Consider the following 26,739-nt stretch of genomic DNA (forward strand, 5'->3'; position numbering starts at 1 on the left):
AGAGAGAGCGAGAGAGATGTTGCACGGTTAAAATAACTTGTTTGCCCTGAGGTCAGGTGCGCAATACAACATTCAGCTTCCTTTCATCAATCTTGGCCCAAGCCGACAAAAAACTGGCCGGGGTTTCACAGAGGACACGAGCTGGACTCGCTACAAGAAAATTCCGAGTTAAATAAAAGCTTTCTTTTTTAAAAAAAAATCATAACTTCAGCGAAGGCAGTGGTTTGGAGAAACTCGGAAGTAGTGCAAGGTTTCGATTTAAATGAACGAGCCATTTATTTAACTTTATTTGTGCAGACCCTAGTGTTTAAAAAAGAAAACCTTAAAAAAAATCCAATTTGGGAAGTCTCATCTGTTGGAGTCACTGACAAATTTAACCATAACAGTGCTTTCTGCCTGCCTGCTATAAACTGGCAGGATTGTATGATGCTGAACAACACAGGAGATAGAATCCCCAAACCGTAAAATAGCTTGTCTTCAAGAGTTTAAAGTGTCTTTGCCTCCCTACTCGAAGGAATCCCAACTTCACAAAAAAAGGCAACAATGCAGCTATCTCCATTACCCGAACAAAGCCCGATCGAAACTGTCGCTACACTTACAGAAATATCGATATTCTCGCGCCATCATATCACTGGTAATGTGGGCATTTAATTCCGACACAGAAGTGGTTTGTATTGAGACTGCAATTGGGCAATAGTCGTTTCCAAGACATGGTTTTGATTTCGTTATCAGTTTTGAAAAATCCTCACGTCCAGTCCTGCGAGAGAGTTACAAATCTTTCTGTATCGCTGTATAACTAGTTTCTTTTTTCTTTTATTAATGCTTTGTCCTGTCTTGCACTCGAACCATCTGGGTGTCAGCGGCCTGACATCTTCACTGCCTTACCAGGGATCCTTCTTTGAACCTTAAAAGTAAGTGATAATTTACAGCCTGAGTTCATTGCAAAAAAAACTGTAAATCGAACAAAGTGCAAATTAAAACAAACAAATTCGTTCAATAGGCACGTCAGTGGTTAAACCGCTTTGATCGAAACTGTGGGATGATCTTGCATCTCGTTGGTTAAAAAATGAATCAGATTGTGTCTATGTGTGATTTATAAATAGAGAAGTCAGCCACAATGGCCATCTTTTAAAAGTTTTTACAAGTAGCATTTAAATGACCTTTTACGACGTCCAAAAACAGCTCAAAGATAAAAGTGATTAGAAAACTCGTCTAGGATTTCGTTGTCAGGAATTTTAAAATAAATATACTTTATATCTCTGATAGAAATAGTTACATGAGTTTAGTACATCTAAGGCTCAGCATACATATGTCTACATGTGTATAAATAAGACTCGCAATGTGGTGTAGAGCCTGCAACGCGGCCAGACAGTTGTTAAACAGCTTTGAGGTGCACTTGACCGTTCTCTAGACTGTATTTGTGTATTCATTCAGGGGAACGGTAAGTAATTTAGCAGTTTTTGTTCATAGCGATTTCCACTCAGACGTGGCAAACGTCCATGTATGAGTTCACTTTGGTAAATGAAGATATATGATATATCCTGTAGTTTCTAATGTTTCTGAAGAAGCGAACTTTCATAAAGCTTTTCAAATATCTTGTTTAGTAAATTGAGTCAAAGTATAATCCTCCAAATCGGAATTGCATTGCTAATAGAAAAACTGAAGAAATCTGCTGGATTTGCTGTGATAACACTGTAACTGATATCATACAAAAAACAGTTGATGGGATTACTGTGAAAAATAAGAATGAAACTTTTTTTTGCCGACGGTGCATATAGCCCTTCTCAGTCTAATTCTGAGTGTTGATTAGGCTTAAAACGAGTCGCCCAGCTGTGAAAGGTGGCTAGTTATATATATTTTTTTTTGCGCCGAGTCGAAAGACTGAGAATTTCATTCTACGTTCAGTGTCTGGCTCTTTGCTGCAGTCGAGAACGGCTGCTGGCTCACTGAGCTGTACAGATTGTTGTGCTGCCGCGGTCAACAGAAAGAGTGATGAGGTGACTGGGCTAAACAGAACAAGCTGTGTGTGTTCTCTTCTGATAGCAGTGTTAAAGAATGGCACACAGGAATGAACTGCTGGACGCCGTACTGTCTCCCTATCCGAGACCTCTCTCACGTTTTAACAGGGAAGAAAGGAAAACAACATCAAAACATTCACATTCCCTAATTACTTAGAGTCGGGTCTTAACATAGTTTAATCCACCTAATATGTCAAAGTCAGAGTGATGTTTGTGTATATGCAAAATATACTCCATCAGACATCCTATTAAACCATGCTGGTAACAAATTCTTAACAAATAGATTAAAGGTGTTCATGTGCTTTCAAATAAATGATACTCTGGTTCTATTATGATGATATCATTGTCAATAAAGGTGACTTCTTTCTATTTCTTTGTGCTTTGCTTATTCACCAGGAGGCTCTCAAAAGTTCCAACAGCTCGCCATTTGACAACGCTGGCATTACAATTTAGCAATACCAGTAGTAGATCTAACCTTTTCTGGCTACTTAACTATATGACAAATTAGTTTTAAATCCAGCGGCGTACAATTCATTTTCCTCACATAAGTTCTCAAACTTCTGTAATGCAGCCAACATTGAAAAATAAATGACTATACCGGAGAGGTTCTGTAAACCAACAGTCTTTTCAGCGGTCAATCATTACACGCCGGTCAGCTGCAGGTTCTTACTGAAGCAAGTCAAACTGCGCACATTCACTCTCCCCGTGTTCATAGTGATATATTTTTTTTTTAAAAATCTGTCCTTATTTTTGAAACCAGTGAAGTACAGTACATATCTCAAAAGTTCATGAATGTGCATGGGCAAGATGAAATGAGTTTGCTCAAAGTTTCACTGATTCATTAGCAAAGTCACGCTATCGAAATGTTCCAGTAATGAATTTCAAACTTTTTTTTTAGTTCTAGTTTCTTACGTTCAATCGAACAATTGATGAAAAGAGGTTGGATATGTTGGACAGCACATTCAAAAGAATGCATAATTTGATTAATTAAAAAAGACATCGAAAATAGAATCAACCCTGATTGATTGCGAACGAATCGGAGGCGGTGTGCTTTATCCTTATAAATAATTTGTAGTCAGACCATAGAGTGAATGGAATATGGTTGCCATCACAGTGATATAAACTTTCGAATGGAAAAAAAAACTGCCCCGCTCTTTATCAGACACCGCAATCTATATAGAAACGTCGGATCCACCAAGTATTGAGTACATACTTCTACCAATACTATCCAGACAAGAAGTGACCTTTTTTTCAACATTTGGATAAAGCAAACTCTAGGTTTGTCTCCTATGTATGGAGTTCCAAAAAACTGAAGACATAGACAATCCATTGATAGTTTTCAGTGAATGTTGATCTGTGTGTTGATGTGTTTAGCCCTGAATAGAAAATAAACGAGTGCGGGTTACACGACCTTTTGCATGATTTGTTTGACTCAATATCCATTTTTCTATGATTCACGTTCTGGTACGAAACATCACTTTCTTTAATCAGAAATACAATTAAACAATAAAGAACTAGCGCTAGAGCTCTCAGACTGATGGTGTAGAAACATTAAAACAAAATAAGACAATGCCACTTGCTGAAATTCTAATATGGATCTGATCAATGGAGACATATATTGCTCAGTTTCCGCATTTTTGTGCATTACCAAATAATGTGAACAGTATTAAGCATTCGAACTGAGCAGAATGCAACCTCTATATTAATTTCATTCGAGATTTCACCCTAACTGGAATGACCATTCCGGACATCATCTTAACATTTAGGATGAAATTCATGTTTAACTTACTAGCTAAAGTACGAAATCCCAGCTTTACGACTGGAGCTGAGGAGTTCGGAGTCAGCATCTCGATTATTTTAAACAATAAGCTGGCTAATTCTTCAAGCTTCAAATTCTTTTTTTAAATGCGTGGCTGATACTTTTAAAAATATATTATAGAAATGATAGCGGCATGCCCTTCCTAACGGTTACAATAACCACATCACTAAACAATTGAAGATTCGATTTTATACATTTCCACAATTACAGGTGCAACGTAGAAACAGTAAAATAATATGTCGTCATCACCCAGATATTGAGAAAGTAAATTAACGAGATATTGGTGATAAAGTTTCAAAATAGTATGTAATAAATAAATAATTTCGGTGCAGTGCAGTTAATGAGACCAAATATTACAATTATCGACACTGCTTCCTTCTAAATGTGATATGCAGTTCACACGTGTGGATTCTTCATTTTACGCCTTATAGTATAGGACTATTATTCTATATATACATTAATTTCTGTTATCTATTTACAAGTGTATTCGGAATAATATACGCGATCGCACTCCCAGTCTGTTCTTCACACAAAATAAAACACGTTCTGGTTTACATGTGAAGGGTCACTGAAGCGTGAAGTGGAGAGACTACTTGAGAGATCTGATGCCTGATTCCAATTTCTGTTTTTAAATTTCCCAAGTAGATGTCAAATCCCTAAATTCATAAATATTATTTATGAAGTTGCCACTTAAAAGCAGCAAAAGTGAATTAAACCTTCGTGATCACCAATACTTCAGCGCTAACTGCATTTTATAATTCGCCATTATCCATATATACATGTATTCGTTTTGTGTTCTTGCAAACATTCGTTACAAAAGAGCACGAATCACCAGTAAATGATTTAGGAATGTCGTTAACAAAGACTAAAAATATAGCCACTAATATAGACAGGGCGAAATTGATACCAATGTGAATCGAAAATCTGTGAAGTATCTGTAATGTCAGCTGAAATTGCCACGACTGCAGGTGTATAATTTTAAAAAATAAAGTCTCTAGGTTCACGCTTACAAAGGTCAGTTCGTCTGTTATTTCAACACTAAAATATGATTCAAATATTTCGGATTTTGGAGGAATAAGAGAAGTAAATATTCAGGCGTATTATTTTACCAATATATTGTTGCACGGCAATCAATCACATAATACTTTTTTGAAAGGATGAACAGTTATATTTCGATAAACCTAGTGAAAGAATTGACAGGTGCAAACTGAATACATTTGGGCTCTCTCTTTGTACCAATTGCCACAAATCCAAGTGGTATGGTGGTTATTGAGTAAAATTGAAACATTTGGACAGAAAGCTAATGCATTTCTTACTGCTCGTATACAAGTTTGTAGTCTATTGATATACAGTGTACATTGTTTCATTGGCTGCTCCCCATAAACGAGTCAGTGTCTTCTTCCCTGGTTACATTTCAGTAGACCCAGAGTTTTGATTTAACATTTCCTCCGTGTGAGGAAGTGTTATCACGTCTTTTAGATTTTTTTATAACACACCCTTCATTTTTTTGATGCCATGCAATGCGCAGCTAATCCAAATATATTCAAGTAAACGGGACAGCGTATCTTCCCATGGCTTACGGAAGGTAAACATGGAGAAGGAACAAAGATAGAATTGGCGCTAGTACTGTCATAGGTCATCTTATCTTTCCATTATTCTCACTCCAGATATAAACCAAACAGCCAGTGTTTTCTTCTGCCATGCGAAATAATCCTTCCAACCGAGCATCCTTTTGATCCTTTGTCTTAATTTTTTGGTTAAGTACATTCCTATCTGACTTACAGAAAGTCAGTCTTTCTGTACGACAATCAGAACGTGTTCTGCTCTTTTTCGTTGGGTCCTTGCACAGAATATTAGATTTTAAAAAAGTAGTCTCAGTGTAACTGATAGTTGTGACCTCTGGCTTGTGTCGTTGTTCTACAGGATGACCAAATCCTGGGTGGAAGGAAAATTCCAATTTGATAACATTTCCTATGTTTCATTGTCAGAAAGTTGTCTGATGTTGCTTGATTTAGAAGGGGATTATGTGGAGTCCAGTGCATAATCCAAATATTGTTTACAGTCTGGAGCTATAGTCATAAACTATTGACCCAAGAGTTATAGATACACCAGTGAATGCACATAGCCACTGACTAGAGATAGAATTCATGCTGAACGTTGGCCACTTCTGAAGTTAATGACAAGGGAACTTCACATTTAGTAGTTCATCTAGAATTAATAATATCAAAACTATAGTTAATAGTTGTAATGTACTGTTGTCTTATATTTATTTTAAATGAGGTATTTGTTTCCATCTATTTTCACAAGCAATAGAGATTTAATATTAACAGCCAAGTTGTACGTTGCAACTTACTAATGCTACAGACTGCTAACTACAATTATCAGTCAGGAGGCAATTTGAACACTGCTTTATATCTCAATGGCTAATCAACATTTAGGATTTCTATTAATAAAGAGATTAAACTTGAATTCTTTATAAAAGTCTCATGAAGTTCTAATGGAAAATTATACTTAAATCAGGCTTATTTCATGTTCTGGATTTTATCAATCTTCAAATAAATAAATAATTCAAAGGTATACTGTTCTGTCTTTGCTTGTTTAGCAATTAATCAGTAATTCCTTATCTATATACATAAAATCATAAATTCAACCTATGTGAGACACAAAAATGATAGATGTTACCATCTGTAGTAGACCAGCTTATTCTTTGTTAAAATGAAGATATTTCAGTTTCATATCCATGTAAATATTGAAACATAGAAAGTAGCAGCATAGGTAGAGTAAGCATATGATAATACCTTGGAATAAAGTTATCAAGCCTGCCCTCCCATTGAAGTTTTGCAAATATTATGAGACCATCTAAATAAAATTGTGTTTATCTCATTTTAATTTCACACCAACTTCAGTAATCTGCATACAGTGCAGCCTGAATTTTTACATTACTTTTTAATATTTTTGAGTTGTCAGACAGCTCTTATGTACATTTAAAGTATAACAAGTATTTAGACTGCAATGTTTATAAAGATATCTTTCCAAAACACACATTTTTCCTGACTAGAGATTGTTGTGGAGTTGGCACTATAAATTAATATTGTAAAGAATCCTACAAGGTCCTAAGTTTCTCATATGTTATGTAATTTTTGTTATCTTGTAGTCACAGTACAATATGCAACTAGAAGTCAGGTTTACTCAGAAAAACGCCTACTTTATTTTTATATGTGAGCTTTGATGTCAGATAGCTGTAGCCAATTCAGAAACAAAAATTTATGAGTTTAGTTTATGTAGACATTTAGAGTCATAAAGTCGTACAGTATGGAAACAGACCCTTCAGTCCAACTCATCCATGGTTTCCTAAACTGAACTAACCCCATTAGCTTGCATTTAGCCCATAGCCCTCTAAATCTTTCCTGTTCAAGTACCTGTCCAAATGTCTTTTAAATATTGTAATTGTACTTGACTCTACCACTTACTCAGGTAGCTCGTTCCATAAACGCTGCACCCTCAGATCCCTTTTAAATATTTCCCCTCTTAACTTAAAACTATGCTGTCTAGTTTTGGACACTCCTACCTTGGGGAAAAGATCAATGCTAATCACCTTATCTATCCTTCTCATGATTCTATAAACCTCTATAAGGTCACCCCTCAGCCTCCTATGCTCCACAGAAAACAGTCCCAGCCTATCCAGCCTCTCCTTATAACTCAAATCCACTAGTCTTGGTAACAGCCTTATAAATCTTTCCTGCACTCTTTCCATTTAATAATGTCCTTCCTATAGCAGGGCGACCAAAATTGTGTGCCGTACTCCAAATGTGGCCTCACCAATGTCTTGTACAGTCGCAACATGATGTCCAAACTCTTATATTCAATATGTTGACCAATGATGGAAAGTATGCGGCCTTTTTCGTCACCTTGCCTACCTGTGATGCCACTTTCAAGCAACTATGATTCCAAAACCAAAGTCTCTGTGTTCAACAACACTCCCCAGGGACTTACCATTAACTGTGTAAGTCCTGTCCTGATTTGTCTTACCAAAATGTAACACTGCGCATTTACCTGAATTAAACCTCATTTGCCACTCCTCAGCCCATTGGCTGATCAAGATTTCATTGTATTTCATTGGTAGTTTTTGGAAACTATGTTTGGGTGCCTTTTATCTCTGTCAGTAATTCTTGTTTTGATTGAGGTACCCAATGTGCTAATGCATCTGTTCATCTATCCAGTAACAGATTATTAAATTTGTTTGGCAGTTTGTCCAATAATAGTCCAGTGAAATTTTCCTTCCCTTCGAAGGTTCACAAAGATCATGGTTTAAGTGTATGATATAACTAATCTGTCAATGAACAATGACAAGACACCCCAGTTCAATTCCTAAATTTAGTTGCCTAATCATTGGGCAAGTAAAGGTGCAGTTTGTAATATGGAGCGTTGACATGCGTATGGACTGAGATGTTGAGCTTGTAACAAATAGGAAGAATGAAAGCCAAAAATGTAGCAGAGACACCAATGTCAAAGTAGTAGCAGCAGCACAACAATGTCAACAGTGAAAATTGGCAGTGGATTAATATTCAGGCCAGAGTGTTAAATGCAAATAACTGTGTTCTATTTTATGCTTCAGTTTCAAATATTTGGTATTATTTTGCTTGGATCAGGAAATGTTTACAATAGAATTGCTTTTTTCAGCTGATTTTTATTTTTGCTCAGATCAGGTCCATGTTCTCTGGGGTAAATACCCATTGACTCAAACTTTTTGAGGTGCCTGCTGTATTCACTTACGTTGCTGTATCAAAAAAAAGGAGTGAACATGGCCTTTGTGCAATGAGTGGCAACTTTCCAATTTGGCGTAAGTTTCTTACATTCTTGAGAGTCAAAATGCTAAAATATAAAATCTCTACATGTTATATTGCATTAATCTATTGAGAACCAAAAGCCAAATGTTTCGTTTCTTCAAATGTTTGATGTTAGCTAAGGAGATTTTTAAGGTTTTGGGTTTCACACTAATATATGACATAATGTGGAATATACATTCTGCTTTGTATTTGCAACAGTGTTGATTGAAATTATTTATGAACTTCTAAACTGAACCACCATGCCAGTGTCATAACTATCTCTATATAATTCTTTCAAATATCTATATCATTGTGGTCAGTGAAATTAGATAATCAATTTTAGTTGTGATTTTCACATGTGGCTTAGTTTTTATCTTTAGAGGAATTTTTATGCTAATCAAGGTGAGGTAAATGATTGCAGCAAAATTTTCTCTTATTGTTGCAATAAAGCACTTTTCAGCTCATTCAAATGCACCCCACAACTATATTGTAATTGCAGCCTCCAAAGTCCATCTTACTGCAGCAGTGTGAGATTTTCCATTTCCATCCAAATAGTGCTTCTGAGTGAGGCTATGAATTTATTGATAAATTGTGAGAAGTTTCTTAGTGTGGGTCCATGTTCCTTAGGAACTGGTGGCCAAATTCATTTCATAAACGTTCCTGGCAGGTATGAGACCCAGAAACTTCCATTCCATTCGTTTGGATTGAATTTAAACTGAACACTTGAGAATGAAAGGACAAAGTCATAACAAAGTGTATCTTATAAGAAGTCTTTCAAAAACATTCCAGATTAATTCAAGAGTTATTTTGTTTCATTAGAAATAAAGTAATTTGTCTACCTATTATTTCTAGTAGAAGTTCAGATTATTTTCATGGAAATGAGAAATCATTGAGACATGTCAGTGCTGTTGTCTACCTTTTATGTCATGGGAAATTGTGTCTCACTTGATTGAGTTTTTTGAAGAAGTAATGAAGAGGATTGATGGCATGTGGCAAGGTTCCTCATGGTAGACTGGTTAGCAAGGTTAGATTACATGGAATACAGGGAGAGCTAGCCATTTGGGTACAGAACTGGCTCAAAGGTAGAAGACAGAAGGTGGTGGTGGAGGTTTGCTTTTCAGACTGGAGGCTAGTAACCAGTGGTGTGGCACAAGGATCGGTGCTCAGATCACTGCTTTTTGACATTTATATAAATGACTTGGATGTGAATATAGGAGGTATGGTTAGTAAGTTTGCAGATGACACCCAACTTGGAGGTATAGTTGTCAGCAAAGAAGGTTACCTCAGAGTACAATGGGATCTTGATCGGATGGGCCAATGGACTGAGGAGTGGCAGATGAAGTTTAATTTAGATAAATGTGAGGTGCTACATTTTGGAAAGGCAAATCAGGGCAGGACTTATACTCTTAATGTAAGGTAAGGTCCTAGGGAGTGTTGCTGAGCAGAGACCTTGAAGCGCAGGCTCATAGTTCCTTGAAAGTGGAGTCACAGGTAGATAGGACAGTGAAGAAGGCGTTTGGTATGCTTGCCTTTATTGGTCAGTGCATTTAGTATAGAAGTCAGGAGGTCATGTTGTGGCTCTACAGTACATTGGTTAGGCCACTTTTGGAATATTGTGTGCAATTCTGGTCTCCCTGCTTTAGGAAGATGTTGTGAAACTTGAAAGGGTTCAGAAAAGAATTACAAGGATGTTGCCAGGGTTGGAGAGTTTGAGCTATAGGGAGAGGCTGAATAGGCTGGGGCTATTTTCCCTGGAGCGTTGGAGGCTGAGGGGTGACCTTATAAAGGTTTATAAAATCATGGAAGGGCATGGATAGGGTAAATAGATAAGGTCTTTTTCTTGGGATGGGGAAGTCTAAAACTAGAGGGCATAGGTTTAGGGTTAGAGGGGAAAGATTTAAAAGGGACCTAAGAGACAACGTTTTCATGCAGAGAGTGGTGCATCTATGGAATGAGCTTCCAGAGGAAGTGGTGGAGGCAGGTACAACTACAACATTTAAAAAGGCATCTGGATGAGTATATGAAGAGGAGGGGTTAGAGGGATATGGGTCAAATGCTGGCAAATGGGACTAGATTTATCGAGGATATCTGGTCAGCATGGACAAGTTGGACCAAAGGATTCGTTTCCGTGCTGTACATCTCTATGACTCTACGACTCTGTGTTAATGCCAACTGATGTTGTCTATGCACCTCTGTGAAAGTGACAGTGTAACTTGAGATACAGGTCAACAACCTGGATCACATTGAAACCAGGAAACATGAAACTCAAATAGTTTGAGTATGTAGGTTTAAAAAACTTTGATGGCACAGCGGATGCAACAAAATTCCAGCGTGGCATGATATTATTTTTGTAGGGTTGCATTTGGAGGAAAAGCAAATTCAATCTATTGAGACTTCTCAGTGGTTATTCACTGGAATGATAAAGAAAGCATTTCATGTGCAAATGCTATCGTTTTCACAACAACAGAAATTATGTTCACTGTGTATCACTGTAGAAGACTGCTCACAAGATTGCTAAGCATTTTAACTCTGAGAGGATCTTTCAATTCCATACCTGTGCCACTACATACAATCATTTCCATAAAAAGTTACAATTCTGCCCCATCTTGGCTTATGTGTAATTAAACCCTTTCTCTGTGCCTTTATTATTCTTGAATTCACCTGGGGGTCTCGGTATTAATTCTACATCAATTAAAACTATGCTGCCCATAGCCTAACTTGCATTAAGTGTTCATCACCTGTCACCCCTTCCTCACCTGATTAAATTGGTTCCAAACCTTGCAACATTTGGGCACAGGCTATGCCAATGTTTGTGGCAGAATCAGACAAGGAGCCTGGCAAGGCCGATATCGCTTCATCTGTTATATTTTTTATAAACTAGCTAGCAAGAGAAGTCTTTTGATACGCAGCAGTAAGTCGCCAACTAGGGGGGAGGCAGTTTTTGTTTGTTAAGTGCCTTGTTAACAGCTCAACTCATCTCAAAAATGTTCAGCTTTCTACCTAACTAAATTCGCCAAACAAGCTAGATGTTGATAAAACTAGATATGGAAACCAGATTGAGTGCCTGGCAGACAAGACTGCAGTCGATCAAACCTCAGCAGGGGCATGTTCCACAGACACAATATGCAAGCATCCGTCATCCACAGATATTGTCATCTGGCATTTGCCGAGCCAACATGGTAATCTTGGAACCTGTTAACACACTGGCAGGGGAGTGTGGAAGCTCAGATTTGCATTGCAGGACGCAAGGGCAACTAATATTGGAAGTTTCCAGAAGGGACACTTTGCATGCACCAACAGTGTCACAGCTAAAAGATTGGATCGGCTGCATCTTAGGGCTGTTCTCTTACGCTCTTAACACTGCTCACTTCTGGCCTACCTGCGTCCTCATCCAGAAGCTTCTTAAATAAGGTGCAAGTACCTGACTCCACAACCCTTTCAGGCAGCATGTTCCATATTTTGACCACCCTCTGGGTGAAAACATTTTTTGTCAGATCTCCTCTAAACCACTTACTCCTCATCTTAGACTTATGCCCTTTGGTCTTAGACACCTCTGCAATAGGGAAAAGATTCTCATGATCTACTCTGTCAACGTCTCTTATAATTTTGTATACCATAATCAGATCCCTCCTCAGCCTCTACTGCACCAAGGAACACAAACCCAATCTATCCAGTCTCTCCTCATAACTGAGACTTTTCATCCCAGGCAAATTCTTGGTAAATCTGCATCCCCTCCAGTGCAGTCACATCCTTCTGATACTATGATACTGTGGTGACTGGAACTACACACAGGATTCTACCTGTCACCTAACCAATGTTTTATTAATTTGTAACAAGTCTTCCTTGCTCCTATATTCTACACCCTGGTAATGAAGGAAAGCATCCCATATGCTTTCTTCACTAGCCTGTCTACCTGTTGCTGACAACATCAGGGATCTGTGGACTATGTACACCAAGGTGCCTTTGTTCCTCAATACTCTCCAGGGATCTACCATTCATTGTGGGTATAATTTCCTTATTTGACTTACTAAAAGGCATCACCTTGCACTTATCTTGCACTTAAATTCCAACTACAATTGCTCTGACCACTTCACCAGCTCATCAATATCAGACTGTAGCCTGAGCCAATCGTTCGCCCCATCAACAGCACCACCAATTTCCTTGTGATATGCAAACGTACTAATTGTACCTTCTACTTTCATATCCAAAGCATTCATATACATGACCAACAGCAAGGATCCCAGCACTGATGCCTGTGGTACACTTGTAATCACAGGCTTCCAATCAGAAAAACAGACCTCCACCATCACCCTTTGCCTCCTATTTATAAGCAAATTTTGAATCCAATTTGCAACCTTGCCTTGGAGCCCATGTGTTTTTACATTTTGGACTTCCAGTTGGGACCTTGTCAAAGGCTTCACTGAATTCCATGTAAATCACATAAACTGCATTACCTTCATCAATATATTGTCACCTTTTCAAAAAAGTTAATCCAATTCGTCAAACAGGATCCCCCTTTAAAAAATCCGTGCTGACTAATCCTGTCCCTCAGAACTTTCTCCAATAATTTTTCTACCAATGATATCAGACTAACTGGTCTGTAATTCCTTGGCCTATCCCTGCTGCCTTTCTTGAACAAATAAGCCACATTAGCTCTCCTGCAGCCATCTGGTGCTTCCCCTGTGACCAGTGAAGTATTAAACATATCAGCATCAACCCAGCAATCGCCTCCCTTGCCTCCAATAGCAGCCTGGGATACATCTCATCAGGCCCTGGGAATTTATGTATCATTACGCCCACTAAATCATCTAATACATCCCAAATGCCTTATAACCCTACTTCCTCTTCATTAATCTTAACATGTTTCAGAAACTCACCACCCCAACTGAAATCCAACTGCATGAAATCCCAACTACAATGTCTTTCTCCTTTGTGAATACAGATGAGAAGTATTCATTTAAGACCTCACCGAAATCCTCAGTCTCCATGCCCCTCTGGTTTTCTCTGGTGATCCTCTTACTCTTAATAAACTCATAAAAAAAACTTAAAATTTTCCTTAGTCCTTAATCCTATCTGCCAAACATATTTCAAGACTCCTCTTTGCCATCTAGTTTTTTTTTTGAAGCAATCCTCTACAGTCTCTGTATTTTTGAAGGGACTTTCCTGTTTATAATGTGCTGTACCTGACATACCATGCTTTCTTTTCTTTATCAAACTCACGACATCCTAGACATGCAGGATATCCTGGACTTACTGCCCTTTCCTTCACTCTTAGAGGAACACACTGGCCCTGAATTCTCACTATTCTAGTTTTTAAAAGAATCCTGCTTTCCAAATGTAGACTTACTTGCAACTAACTGCTCCCAGTCTATGTTTGCCAGACCGTTTAATGCTATTGAAATTGACTTTCCTCCAGTTTAGACACTTAACTTCTGCAGTATCTTATCCCTCTCCATAATGACTTTGAAATTTACTGAGTTATGGTTATTCTCCCACAATGCCCAGCCATTGAAACTTAAATCTCTTGACCAGCTTCATTCCCTAGGTTTAGATCTAGCACGGCCCCGTCTCAAGAAGGACTATCAATAGAGTGGTACAAAAAGCTCTCCTTGATGGACTTTTAAAATTCCATCCCATCTAATCCTTTCACACTAAGCTTATGCCAGTTAATGTTAGCAAAGTTGAAATCCCCTACAACTATAACCCAATTTCTCTTGCAACTTTCTGTGATTTGCATAGTTATCTGCTCCCCCATCTCTCTCTGATAGCTGGGAGATCTGTAGTAAAATCCCAGAAAAGTAATCACCCTGTTTTTTTTATTTCTAACCTCTATATAGATGGCCTCATTTGAAGATCCATCCAGGACATCTTCCCTCAATACTGCAGTGATAGTTTCCTTTACCTATAATGCAATGCCCCCACCTCTCTTACTGAACCCACTATTACACCTGAAACGTCTGCATCCTGGTATGTTGAGCTGCCACTCTTGCATTTCCTTCAACCATCAGTCAGATGAGATGATGCTAAACTGAGATTCTGCCTTCGCATAAAAAATCCCATGGCACTTTTAAAAAAACAGCAGGAGAGTTTACTGAATATTTATCCTTCATTCTATAAGACAAAAATAGTTTATTTTAATTATTTTGTTGCCATTTCTCAGGATGAAAATTGAAAATCACATTTATCGATATATGAGTGGCTACACTTCAAAAGTGTTTCGGACATTGGGAAATTGTGAAGTCACCAAATGGAATCAGAATTAGCTTTATTGTCATTTGTACTCACGTACAGAAGTACAGGAGTACAGTGAAAAGTTCACAATGTCGCCCTTCACAGCACCACCTTAGATAAAAAGTACATAGGTACAAATCTTAGATACAAAATAGGGAAATTTAAAAAAAGTTGTATTACCTTATAGAGATTCATAGTATAAGTGCAAATTCTGTGTTCCTTATGGTGTCCATGAGTCAGAATGACAATTTGATGCTAGCTATATGCTGTGATTGACTCAACTAAGAACTGAAGGAAATTCAAACCCAGCAACTAGAGTTATAGCAAATTGTATTGAATTATTGCAGCATCCAGTGTCCTGCCTACCAGTATTAAATTTACTTTAGCTTTGGTTTAGTTCCATAGAGTCACTTACAGAAGCCAATTTAGTTTCTTTACAACTTTGCAGGGAAATTCTAAACATTAGATACACCATCATAAAATATATTATTTAACAGGTTTAACTTTAGTGGTTTCTGTATGATGTCTGAACTGTAAAAAAAAAAATTCTGTCATTCCTGGATTACCCTTTGCTTATGTATGATAAACATCAGTTGGTGAAAATAACTGAAGATGAGAGCCAAATGCCTGTCTACAAATTTAGCACCTTTTTTTTAACTTCTCACTGGCTTTTTTTTAATTCACTCATGGGATGTAGCCGTTATGGTCAGCATTTATTGCCCATCCCTTGCTACCCTCGCGAAGGTGGTGGTGATCAGCCTTCTTGAAATGCTGTAGTCCACGTGCTGTGGGTAAGCCTACAATACCATTAGGGAGAAAGCTCCAGGATTTCACTCAGTGATACTGAAGTAACAGCAATATACTTTCAAGTCAGAATGGTGAGTAACTTGGAGGGGAACTTTCCCATGTATCTGCTGCTCTTGTGCTATGTGTCCACATGGGGAAACAGGAGTGCAGGAAACAAAGATGGAAATGAAAGCTAGGTAACTGGAGAAAACAAAAATAGAAAGCAGAAGAAACAAGGGCCAGCAGCAAAATCACAGACTGGTTAGAATAGCACCCACGGAAGGGAAAATCCTGAAGTCTGTTATAATGTATGCAATACAGGCCATTTAGACAATGCCAATGGAATTACACAAAGTCAGTGTAAATTTATGAAAGGAAAGTCATGTTTGACAAACCTACTGGAGTTTTGCACAGAAGTAACTACTAGATAGATGAGTCAATAACAGCAGATTTGGTGTATTTGGATTTTCAGAAAGCTTTTGATTAAATCCCACGTAAGAGGTTAGTGTGCAAACTCAAAGAACATGGTTGTAATATACTAATATAGCTTGAAAATTGGTTAACAGACAGGAAACAGTGAGTAGCAATGAATGGATTTTTACAGGAGTGGAATGCATTGATATGTGGGGTACCAAGGATTCCAGCTATTCACAAAATGCATCAACAATTTGGATGAGGGAATCAAAAGTAATATTTCCAAGTTTGCTAATGACACAAAACTAGGCGGGACTGTGAGTGGTTAGAAGGATACACAGAGCCTTAGTGAGGGGACAGATGAATGGAAGATGCAGTATAACATGAACGAGTGCCAGTTGTCTGCTTTGGTGGGAAATGGCGAAGTATTATTTAATTGGTGATAGCTTGGGAAATTTATATGTACAAAGACACATAGATATCCTTCTACACTGGTCATTGAAAGTAAGCACGCACGTGTAGCAAACAGTTGACGTTGGTCCTCACTATAAGAATATTTACGTACAGGAGCTACAGCTGTATAGGGTTTCAGTGAGACCATATCTGGAATATTTTATGCTGTTTTTGTCTTATTACCTAAGAAAAGATACACTTGTCATAAAGTGCTGCAAGAGGTCACTGACTGATTCTGAGATTGCAGGTAAAAGGAGAGATTGGATCAACTGAGTTTACATTCACTGGACTTTGGAAGGATAAAAGGGGCTCCCATGAAAGGGCCTCTGACAGGGCCAGACAGACTAGATGTAGTGATGATGTTTACCCTGACCTGGAGATCCAGAACAAGGGGTTATGGTCCTAGGATATGTTGTCGGCTATTTAAGACTGAAATGAGGAGAGCGGTGAACCTAAGAAAGCCGTTGAGGTCAAATTATTGAAAATATTTAAAAAAGAAATAGATAGGTTTCTAGACACTAAACACATCAAGGGGTTTGGGGAAAGAATGAGCATATAGCATTGATGTAGAGGATCAGACATGATCATATTGAATGATGGAGTGGGCTTATTGGTGGAATAATCTATTACTGCTCCAATTTTTATTCTTTTTTATGTTTCAATGACCTTACATAAATGTCTACATGAAAAAATACAATTGAAAATAAATTCTTAAAAATTTCTTCTCTGCAAGATTATGGCAAAGTCATAAACATGTTTTGAAATGAATGTTTACAATTTTGCTGGAACCATTACAGAGAAAGATAAAGTAGAATGATAAAGTAATTTCAACAACGTTTTGGGGTACAAGAACATCAAACATATTGGTCTAAAAGCTGTAACTCTTTAATGTCTTTATTTGATCATGCATGTGTGCTCGCCTGAAGTTGCTGTTGTATTTGCACAAAGTATTGGCAAGCACAAAGTCTCTCTACTATTTTGATGGCAACTTTGATGCTATTAATTTCTCTCCTTTGAATTCTTGCCATGAGTTAGGAATAGGAACATGTGCTGGCTGGCAGTCTGTTAAAATATTGCACCACAAAGGTTGTCATCAACCATATGTTAATTGTAAACTAATTGGGTATTTGATTATATTCAGGAAGTGGGTATTAACTGGGGATTCTCCTATGCTCATGGACAGAAACCAAGGATATTGATTTGGTTGTACAAAGTGTAATTTGCAACTCTGCAAGTGGAAAGCTTGTAAGCATATGAATACTGGATTCCAGTTCCATCTTTCACCGCCTAGCTATCTGTTGTAACACATGTAACATTTATCATGAGTTGTCCAATGGACTTCATTAATGGGCTATTTATCACAAACATTATGACAAATAAGATAGAATAGAAAGGAAAATCTTGTACTTACATCATTTAAGGTCACATTCTCAGAACAGCTTAAAGCACTTTGCAACCATCAATTGTGAAAATAATGTGGAGAATTATTTCATATTCTTTGTTTTCTACACATTAAAATTCATACTGAAATGACTTCAAATTATTCTCAGAGTATTTACACCTTTAAAATTTAGAGTTTCCTGTCAGTTTACAGCTATCAAGATATTTAGCGTTCATAGCAGGAGTTATTTTTAATTCTATCCCACCTTAAACTTATTTTCCTATGGATTTTGTTACCGTTGTGACTCCTATATTTTCATATTACAGCAGATATGCTTTTCATTTCAATTGCTGCAAGTCACTCTTAACTTGAATATCAAAGCTTTGCAAAAGTATATTTTTCTCATAGGCTACTTAATGAAAACTTTTGTGTGACGCTGTGTCTTTTTGCTTGATCCATAAAGATGACACAAAGAAACAAATTTCCACGTCTCCTTGTTTTAAAAAGACACAACCAATAAAATAATTTATCATAAATTTGAATTTAAAAGGGGCAAAATAACTCGATTGACTATCAGACACACAATTCCCTGCAGTGACCACTAGTTAAGAAGGCCTCAAACAGGTTCCTGAGCAGTTCATTTTTGCAGTGTTTGAAGGTTCCAGTTTAAAAAGAAGCTGACACTTGAGTTCAGAGTCATCTGTGCTGAATTTCAGTTGTTAGACTGGATAGTGCGGAGAAATGCTGACAATCTCTACCTAATTTTCAAATTCTTAAGCAACCATGGAACAAAATCTGCTTCCTTTTTCTTCTGAACTATTCCATGAATTGAATCTCACCACTCCTTCCTGATTCACTGATACGATTTTCAAACAAAAGAGGTGACTTCCTTAATTTTAATCGAAGCTTAAGCTTTTTTAAAACTCTTCTTAGTATTTAGCAAGGTACTGTTTGGGAAGTTAAATACTGGGGGTAATTTTGAGTACTTAGCCATAAATGCATTTTCTTGCTTTTGGGATCTATTATAGACATGATAAAGTTTACTCTAAATTGTTACCCATCATAGGTCTCAGTTGTGTGACTTTTTTCTAAATTATTGAAAACTCTTTTAATGTTGCTGATTATTTCATTACAATTTTCCCTCGTCTTAAAACATAGGAGGCATAGGAGCAAAACAGTAATTGCAGGCAAAACTCAGCAGATCTAGCAGCATCTATGCGAAGAAAGCAGAGTTAATGTTTCAAGTCCAGTGGTTCATCATCAGGACAGAGAAATGGTCTGTTCTGATTCAAATAGCACCAGCTTCTTCTTATCTTCTTTTAGTCTGAAATAAAATATATCTTACTCCTACTAATACTAAACATAATAAACGTAAATACTATAAAGGGCACGAGGAATTGGATACAAAACCTTATCAGTGACAGATTGGTAAAGATTAGGATCTGGATCAATTGAAGAATGTTTCACAAAGTTATATTCTGATAAGGACTGAGTTCATAAAGGGCCTTAAAACATTGAATAAAAATGCTGGACTTCTTTCAGAGTTGCTCCACTTCTTCCAGGAACTCTGCACGAAGTCATTGGAATTTTAGGTTATAGAGAAATTCAGCTGGAACAAAAATCTGTGAAAGATGTGCTCAGATAAAATACCATGTGTCATTTGAGGTGACTGTAGCGTGGGAGGTTTCTACATTTTAAGTTATGATCGATGTCCAATATGTGCTACATACATCAAGTATTTCACATGCATAGTTTACTTCCATTTTTGGTTCACTCCTCTGTTGCTAAAGCATTGGTTCTACAGAAGTTTGGTTAGTTTGAATTTAAATTACTCATTACAGCTTGGCTGCCAGGATTTAGGAGAATGTGGACACTGTATTAAATACTGGATAATTTTTAACAGACTATGAGGACATTTCTCCTGGATCTGGTGCCTATTTTGGGTTTTTATTTCCCTGTGAACAGACAGCAGGCATCATTAAATCAGTTTTTCCTTGAAAGTTTCCAACTTAAACAAAACGTTCGGAAACTCATATATATCGACATATCTCTAATCATAGACTTAATGGTTTTAGTACAATAATATTGGCAAATCCTTAAAAAAAATTATAACGAAGGACCCAATTTAAATAACACATCATATTGTTAAAAGTATCCAGTATGTTCCTGATTATAAAAGGAATCTTTTACTGTTTATATTGGGTAGATTGGTAAATATTTATTTCAATGCATTTTCCAAGATCTGCAAATAAAATTAATCATACTTACCATCGATGTAAATATCACAAACATCAGACCTCTACAGCAATAATTGGAAATGGGTATAGTTTTGAATGATATAGATAGCTAATGTACTGCAAATTATCCACACTATACCTGAGTAAAATAATTATTTGAGAAGGATAAACGTTTTGTTACCATAGTAATTTAGCTGCAATTCATGAAAAAAATTGTTTGACATAAAAAAGCAACCAATTTATAGGGCAAATAAATTTCAAGGTAGTACAACCATATTCTCCAACAAAAATTTGGGTAAAATTATGTGCCTCACCACCATAACATCAATTTTCCTCCCACTACACGCACTAGGAATATCACTGACATCCCTTTCATCAGCCCCTGACAATAATAAGTAAGGATAGGAACATGTTCTCAGCTTATTTCCCTTCTGTCCGTTCCTGTTTCTATAACTCCTAGGGACTTCCAGATAAGGCTTGCAAGTTTACCAGGGATAGCGTTGGGAATGACAGCTAAAGTAACAAATGGAAGCAAATTGTTTGGTTGCAACATCTTCTTTCACTGAGGTTAAGGAATACTGTTGATGATTCCTTGTAGTCTTCATGGATCTTATATACCTTTAATTTCACTCCTACCTCTTCTGCTGCTACATTTGTTGACGCACATCAGCACCAACAATTCCTGTTAGCTGCAGGTAAGTTGCCACTTGCTAGTGGAATTCTGGACTGGGACGGTATAAATGTCTCAACACGGATGTTGGGTCAAAGTCATAACAAGGTCAAGACAGCAGGCCAAAGTCCAATACCAACCCAATAAGTTAAAGGTAAAATCAGGACAACCCTGTCCTAATGATCAATGCTCTTTTGGAAGAAAAAATCTCTGCAAAACATAGTTTATTTTAAGACAAACTACTCAGCAAGAAACTGACAGGATTGGCATGCCTGTCTGTTATACACATCAGCGAACGGACAATGAAACTGAGTGGGCTGTGTAATGGGCAGCCAATCCAATCCTGAAAGTTCCTCACTGAGTGGATTAAGTTACAATTATGTCGAAAGACTTATCTTCCTGTCAGGACACATCTTTTACTTCTCACCCTGAGCTCTGAAAGTGTGGCAAAATGTTAGCTTATGGAGTTTCTAATCATTAACATCGAGTTTACATAGAAAAGAGAGTACTGACTTCATCAATCAACATTAACTATCCTCAATGGACACATAAATTTCTGCCTGAAGTGGGCAATCAGCAACGCTATAACTGGAGTAACTATTCATCTGGACACAATTAGAGGTGTACAATGCATCTCCTACTCTCTCATTTTACTCCTGGTGCAAAGATAGGTGAAAGCAGGTACCTCTGGAGAAACCTGGTAAAAAAGAAATGCAAAAATACATACATTTGTGAGAACTGAAACATTTGTTTATATTTTAAAATTATATCTCTTTTTAAGTTCTTCATTCTGACAGTAGTTTCCTTTACCTTTTCCAGAAGCTTTGCATAAATATTCTCCGGCTCGGGGATCATGGGTTTGTCCTGTAAGAAAACAATGTGACATTTTCCTTGCCATAATAGATTTGTTTATCTTTGTCAGGAGCCGCAAATCTCTGTGCTTCATGGAAGAACAGCTTGTGTGCACGCAAACACTGAATGTAAGTTAAGAGAAATTATCACTAACAATCTGACCAGCACATGGATTACAACCAATGAAGTACTGTTGAATTAGACACACTTAACCAGACATAAAATGGTATTCTAAAAAATATCAAAAATATCTGCACTGGTATTATCAACAATTTTACCCTCACTTCCTTAAAACAATATAAGATAATCTAAGATAAAAAGATAATGACATTTTTTTGTGGTTCTTTATAGCTTCCCATCAGATATACACATCCATCAATAACATCCCATAAAAAATCCAAAAGTAAAAAAGCTATCTTTACAGCGTGTATTGAGAGACAGTCATGGAGTCAGAGGCAGATACAGCACAGAAACAGACCCTTCAGTCCAACAAGTCCATGCCGCTCAGATATCCTAGATAAATCTAGTGCCATTTGCCAGCATTTGGCCCTTATCCCTCTAAACCCTTCCTAGATAACTTTTAAATGCTGTAATTGTGCCAGCCTCCAACACTTCCTCTGGCAGCTTGTTCCATATAAACACCATCCTCTGTATGAAAAAGTCACCCCTCAGGTCCCTTTTAACTCTTTCCCCTCTCCACTTCAACCTATGCCCCCTATTTTTGGGCTCCCCTACATTGGCTATTCACTCTAACCATGCCCCTCATGATTTTATAAACCTCTATAAGGTCACCCCTCAGCCTCCGACTCTCCAGGCAAAATAGCCCCAGCCTATTTAACCTCTCCCTATAATTCAAACCCTCCAACCCTGCCAGTATCTTTCTAAATCGTTTCTGAACCCTTTCTAGTTTCATACCATCCTTCCTACAGGAGGGAGACCAGAATTGCACACAGCCCTCTAAAAGTGGCATAAACAATGTCCTGTACAGCCACAACATGACCTCTCAACTTCTATACTCAGTGCAGTGACCTATAAAGGTGAGCATACTAAACGCCTTCTTCACTATCCTATCTGGGATTGAGAAAGTTTTAAAAATCCATAAAAGAAAATAAGAAAATAATAATGAGGGAGAAAATAATCTTTGAGATTAATCTCACAAGTAATGCCAAGATGGAGGGCAAGAGCTTCTTTAAAAAATAAGGAGTAAGAGAGAACCCAAAGTAAAGATAGCCCTCTTAGAGAATGTGGCTGGGGAAGTAATAATGGGGAATAAGGAAATAACAAATAATTTGAATAAATACTTTGCATCAGTCTGCACAGTAGCAGATACTAATATCATCACAAAATTTTCAAATGGAGGGTGAATAATTACATATAATAACTATCACTAGAGAAAAGAACATGCTAGGGAAAATAATGGAGCTAAAGATTGATAAGTCCCCTGGACCTGATGGGATGCCTTCAAGGATACTAAAGAAAGTAGCTTCAGAGATAGTGCATGCACTGATAGTGATCTTCAGGAATCCATAGATTCTGGAAAGTCCCATAGGATTGGAAAACTGCCAAAGTAACACCTTTATCTAAAAAGAAAAACAAACAAACAAACAAAAAAAACACAGGTGACTATAGGCCAGTTAGCTTAAGGAAACAAATGTTAAAGTTTATTGTAAAGGATGTAATCACGGACCATTTAGAACTACATCATGTGATCAAGCAGAGTCAGCATGACTTTATGAAGGGGAAATCATTTACTGAAATACTTTAAGGAGGTAACAAGCAGGATGGAGTAAGCAGTGGATATAATATATTTGGATTTTCAGAGGACATCACACATTAGGTTACTTAATAAGATAAAAGCTCATGGTTTTGGAGGTAAAGTATTAGAATGGATAAAGGATTGGCTAACTAATATAAGATAGGATTGAGAGTAGGGGGACATTTTTAGCCTGTAACTAGTAATGTGCCACAGAGTTCTACTGGGGTCACAATTATTAATGACTTGGATGTACTATACTCAAGCTTGCAGATGAGACAAAAACAGGTGGGAAGGCACAGGGTGAGGATAATACAAGGAGTCTGAAGAGGGATATAGACATGTTAAATGGATGGGCAACAGCTTGGCAGATGGGATATAATGTGCAGACACATCAGCTTTCGCACTTGGCAGGAACAATAGAGGAGGTGAATATTATCCAAATTGAGAAAGACTGCAAAAAACTACAGAACAGAGAGATTTGGGAATCCTCATCCTTGAATCACAAAAAAACTAGCATCCAAGTTCAGTGGATAATAGAGAAGGCAAATAGAATGGGGTATAAAAATTAGTGAGGTTTTTCCAGAACTTTACTAGGCCCTAGTCAAGTCACAGTTAGAATACTGTAAACAGTTTTGGGACCTTTATCTAAGATATAGTGCATTGCAGGGGGGGTCCAGAGAATATTCACTAGTCTGATCCCAGATATGGAGGGACCGTCTTATGTGGAGACCTTGAGTAGGTTGGGCTTGTAGTCCTTGGAATACAGAAGAATGAGAGGTGACATTATTGAAACATCCAAGATTTGTAGAGGATTTGACAAGGTAGATGCAAAAATGTTATTTCCACTTGTGGGAGAGTTTAGGACCAGAGGCCATAATCTCAGAACAAGGGACTGCACATTTTAGACAGAAACAAGGAAGAATTTTTCCTCTCAGAAGGTCATGAATCTGTGGAATTATTAACAAACAGGGGAGTACTCAATGAATGGTAGGGCACTAGGAAGCTCCAAAGAACAGAGGGATCTTAGGATGCTTGCCCACAGATTCCCAAAGGTGGCAGGACAGGCTAATGCGGTAGTTAAGAGGGCATGTAGCTCACTTGTCTTTAGCAGTCGAGGCATAGATTATAAGAGCAGGGAGGTTGTACTGGAGCTGTTCAGGATTTTGGTTGGGCCACCGCTGGAGTACTGTGTACAGATAAATGTGAGGCGCTGCATTTTGGAAAGGCAAATCAGGGCAGGACTTATATACTTAATGGTAAGGTCCTGAGGAGTGTTGCTGAACAAAGAGACCTTGGAGTGCAGGTTCATAGTTCCTTGAAAGTGGAGTCACAGGTAGATAGGATAGTGAAGAAGGCGTATGGTACGCTTGCCTTTATTGGTCAGTCCATAGAGTACAGGAGTTGGGAGGTCATGTTGCAGCTGTACAGGACATTGGTTCAGCCACTGTTAGAGTATTGCATGCAATTCTGGTCTCCCTGCTGTGGGAAGGATGTTGTGAAACTTGAAAGGGTTTAGAAAAGATTTACAAGGATGTTGTCAGGGTTGGAGGGTTTGTGTTTTATGGACAGGCTGAAAAGGCTGGGGCTATTTTCCCTGGAGCCTCAGTGGCTGAGGGGTGATCTTATAGAGGTTTATAAAATCATAAGGGGCATGGATAGGGTAAATAGGGGTGAGAGAATCCATAGTTTTAAGATGCAAGGGAAAAGATTTAAAAGAGACCTAAGGGGCAACTTTTTCATGCGGAGGGTGGTGCGTGTATGAAATAAATTGTCAGAGGAAATGGTGGAGGCAGGTACAATTACAACATTTAAAAGGCATCTGCATGGGTATATGAATAGGAAGAGTTTGGAGAGATATGGGCCAAATGCTGGCAAATGGGGCTAGATTTGTCAAGGATATCTGGTCTGCGTGGATGAGTTGGTCTGAAGGGTGTTTTTCCATGCTGTACATCTCAATGAGTCTATGACTCTTTGCTCTATATGAAGGATGTGCTTGCACTGGAGGGGGTGCATAGGAGATTTGCCAAGAGGCTGCCTGGAATGGAGCATCTTAGCTATGAAGAGATTCTCAAGCTGTTTTATTTGGAGGAGAGGTGGTTGAGAGGGGCCCTGAAAGAGGTGTATAAGATTATGAGGGGCATGGACCAGGTGGGTAGAAAGCAGTTGTTCCCTTAGTTGAAGGGTCAGTGACAAGGGGTCATAATTTTAAAGTGAAAGGCAGGAGGTTTAGCACTTGAGACAAAATATTTTCATCCAGAGTATAATAGGGTTCTGGAATGCACTGCCTGGGAGAGTACTTGAGGTGAGTAACCTCACATCCTTTAAAAAGTACTTGGATGAGCACTTGAAATGCCATAACATTCTTGGTCTAGTTCTGGAAAATGGGACTAGTATAAGTGATACAGACTCAATGCCGTGTTTGATTCTTAAAGGGACCTGCATCTCAAATACTGACAGAATATCTTCCTTTTAAGAAATATAAGCTATATTTATACAGGAACATATAAATTAACTGATTTTCTGACCCAGGTTGACAGAAAGCACAAACTAGATTTAGTACTTAACAAGAATCACCATCTATTACAGGTAAATGGACGCTAGTTACAGGTAAACCATTATCAACCTTTGGCATGTAGTTAAAACTCTGACCCGACCGCATACCCTTCAAATATGTCAAGGAGATAGCAAGGCCCCAACTTTTATCTTATTTAATGGTCAGTTTAAGGTGCTGGGTTCTGGAGTAATTTGATTGGTTACACTACTCAGCTTTAAGCAAAACACACTTAATTTTATCATACACTTAAAATACAAACAAAGGAAAAATAATTGGTATAACTTTACCTCTATTAACAGAATAATAAATTATTTAACTACTCACCAGCAACTGTTACAATATGGAAAATCGTCCCATGAACACAACCTTGGCAAAGGCAAATTCAGTAAAATAGATTATCTCACATGCAATGTTTTTCTGGTCCAGGAGGAAAGAACATCAAGAGAAAATTCTGACAGAGGAAGAATTCAAGCATCAAGCTGTAGAAGGAAGAGATGTATGCTGGTTCAAAACTCCAGCAACCACTGAAAGCTAAACTAAAATCCTGATTCTGTGGAACCCTGACTCCACCCATTCATGCTGCTTTTATTGTTCCAACTTTTTAAAAAATGCAAGGCCTCACAAGCTGTTTACTTTATTGGTTTGGAAGAGACCCTTGTCACCTCCATCTCACCCTCTCTTCACAATAAATTTTAGGACAAAACACACCTCTTAAAGCCTTGGTATTGTCACAACACATACT

At 37.8% G+C, this 26,739-nt stretch overlaps 1 long non-coding RNA gene across 1 annotated transcript; it reads left to right on the top strand.

The window, feature by feature from the left end:
* The first annotated feature begins 13 nt into the window (after positions 1-13).
* On the top strand, positions 14-26,739 carry LOC125482950. Its single transcript, XR_007261941.1, has 3 exons — positions 14-911; positions 21,758-21,815; positions 26,424-26,739. It is a non-coding gene; the product is annotated as an uncharacterized LOC125482950 (long non-coding RNA).

Source organism: Rhincodon typus, chromosome 4 (genome assembly GCF_021869965.1).
Source record: "Rhincodon typus isolate 14 chromosome 4, sRhiTyp1.1, whole genome shotgun sequence".
NCBI classification, from domain to species: domain Eukaryota; kingdom Metazoa; phylum Chordata; class Chondrichthyes; order Orectolobiformes; family Rhincodontidae; genus Rhincodon; species Rhincodon typus.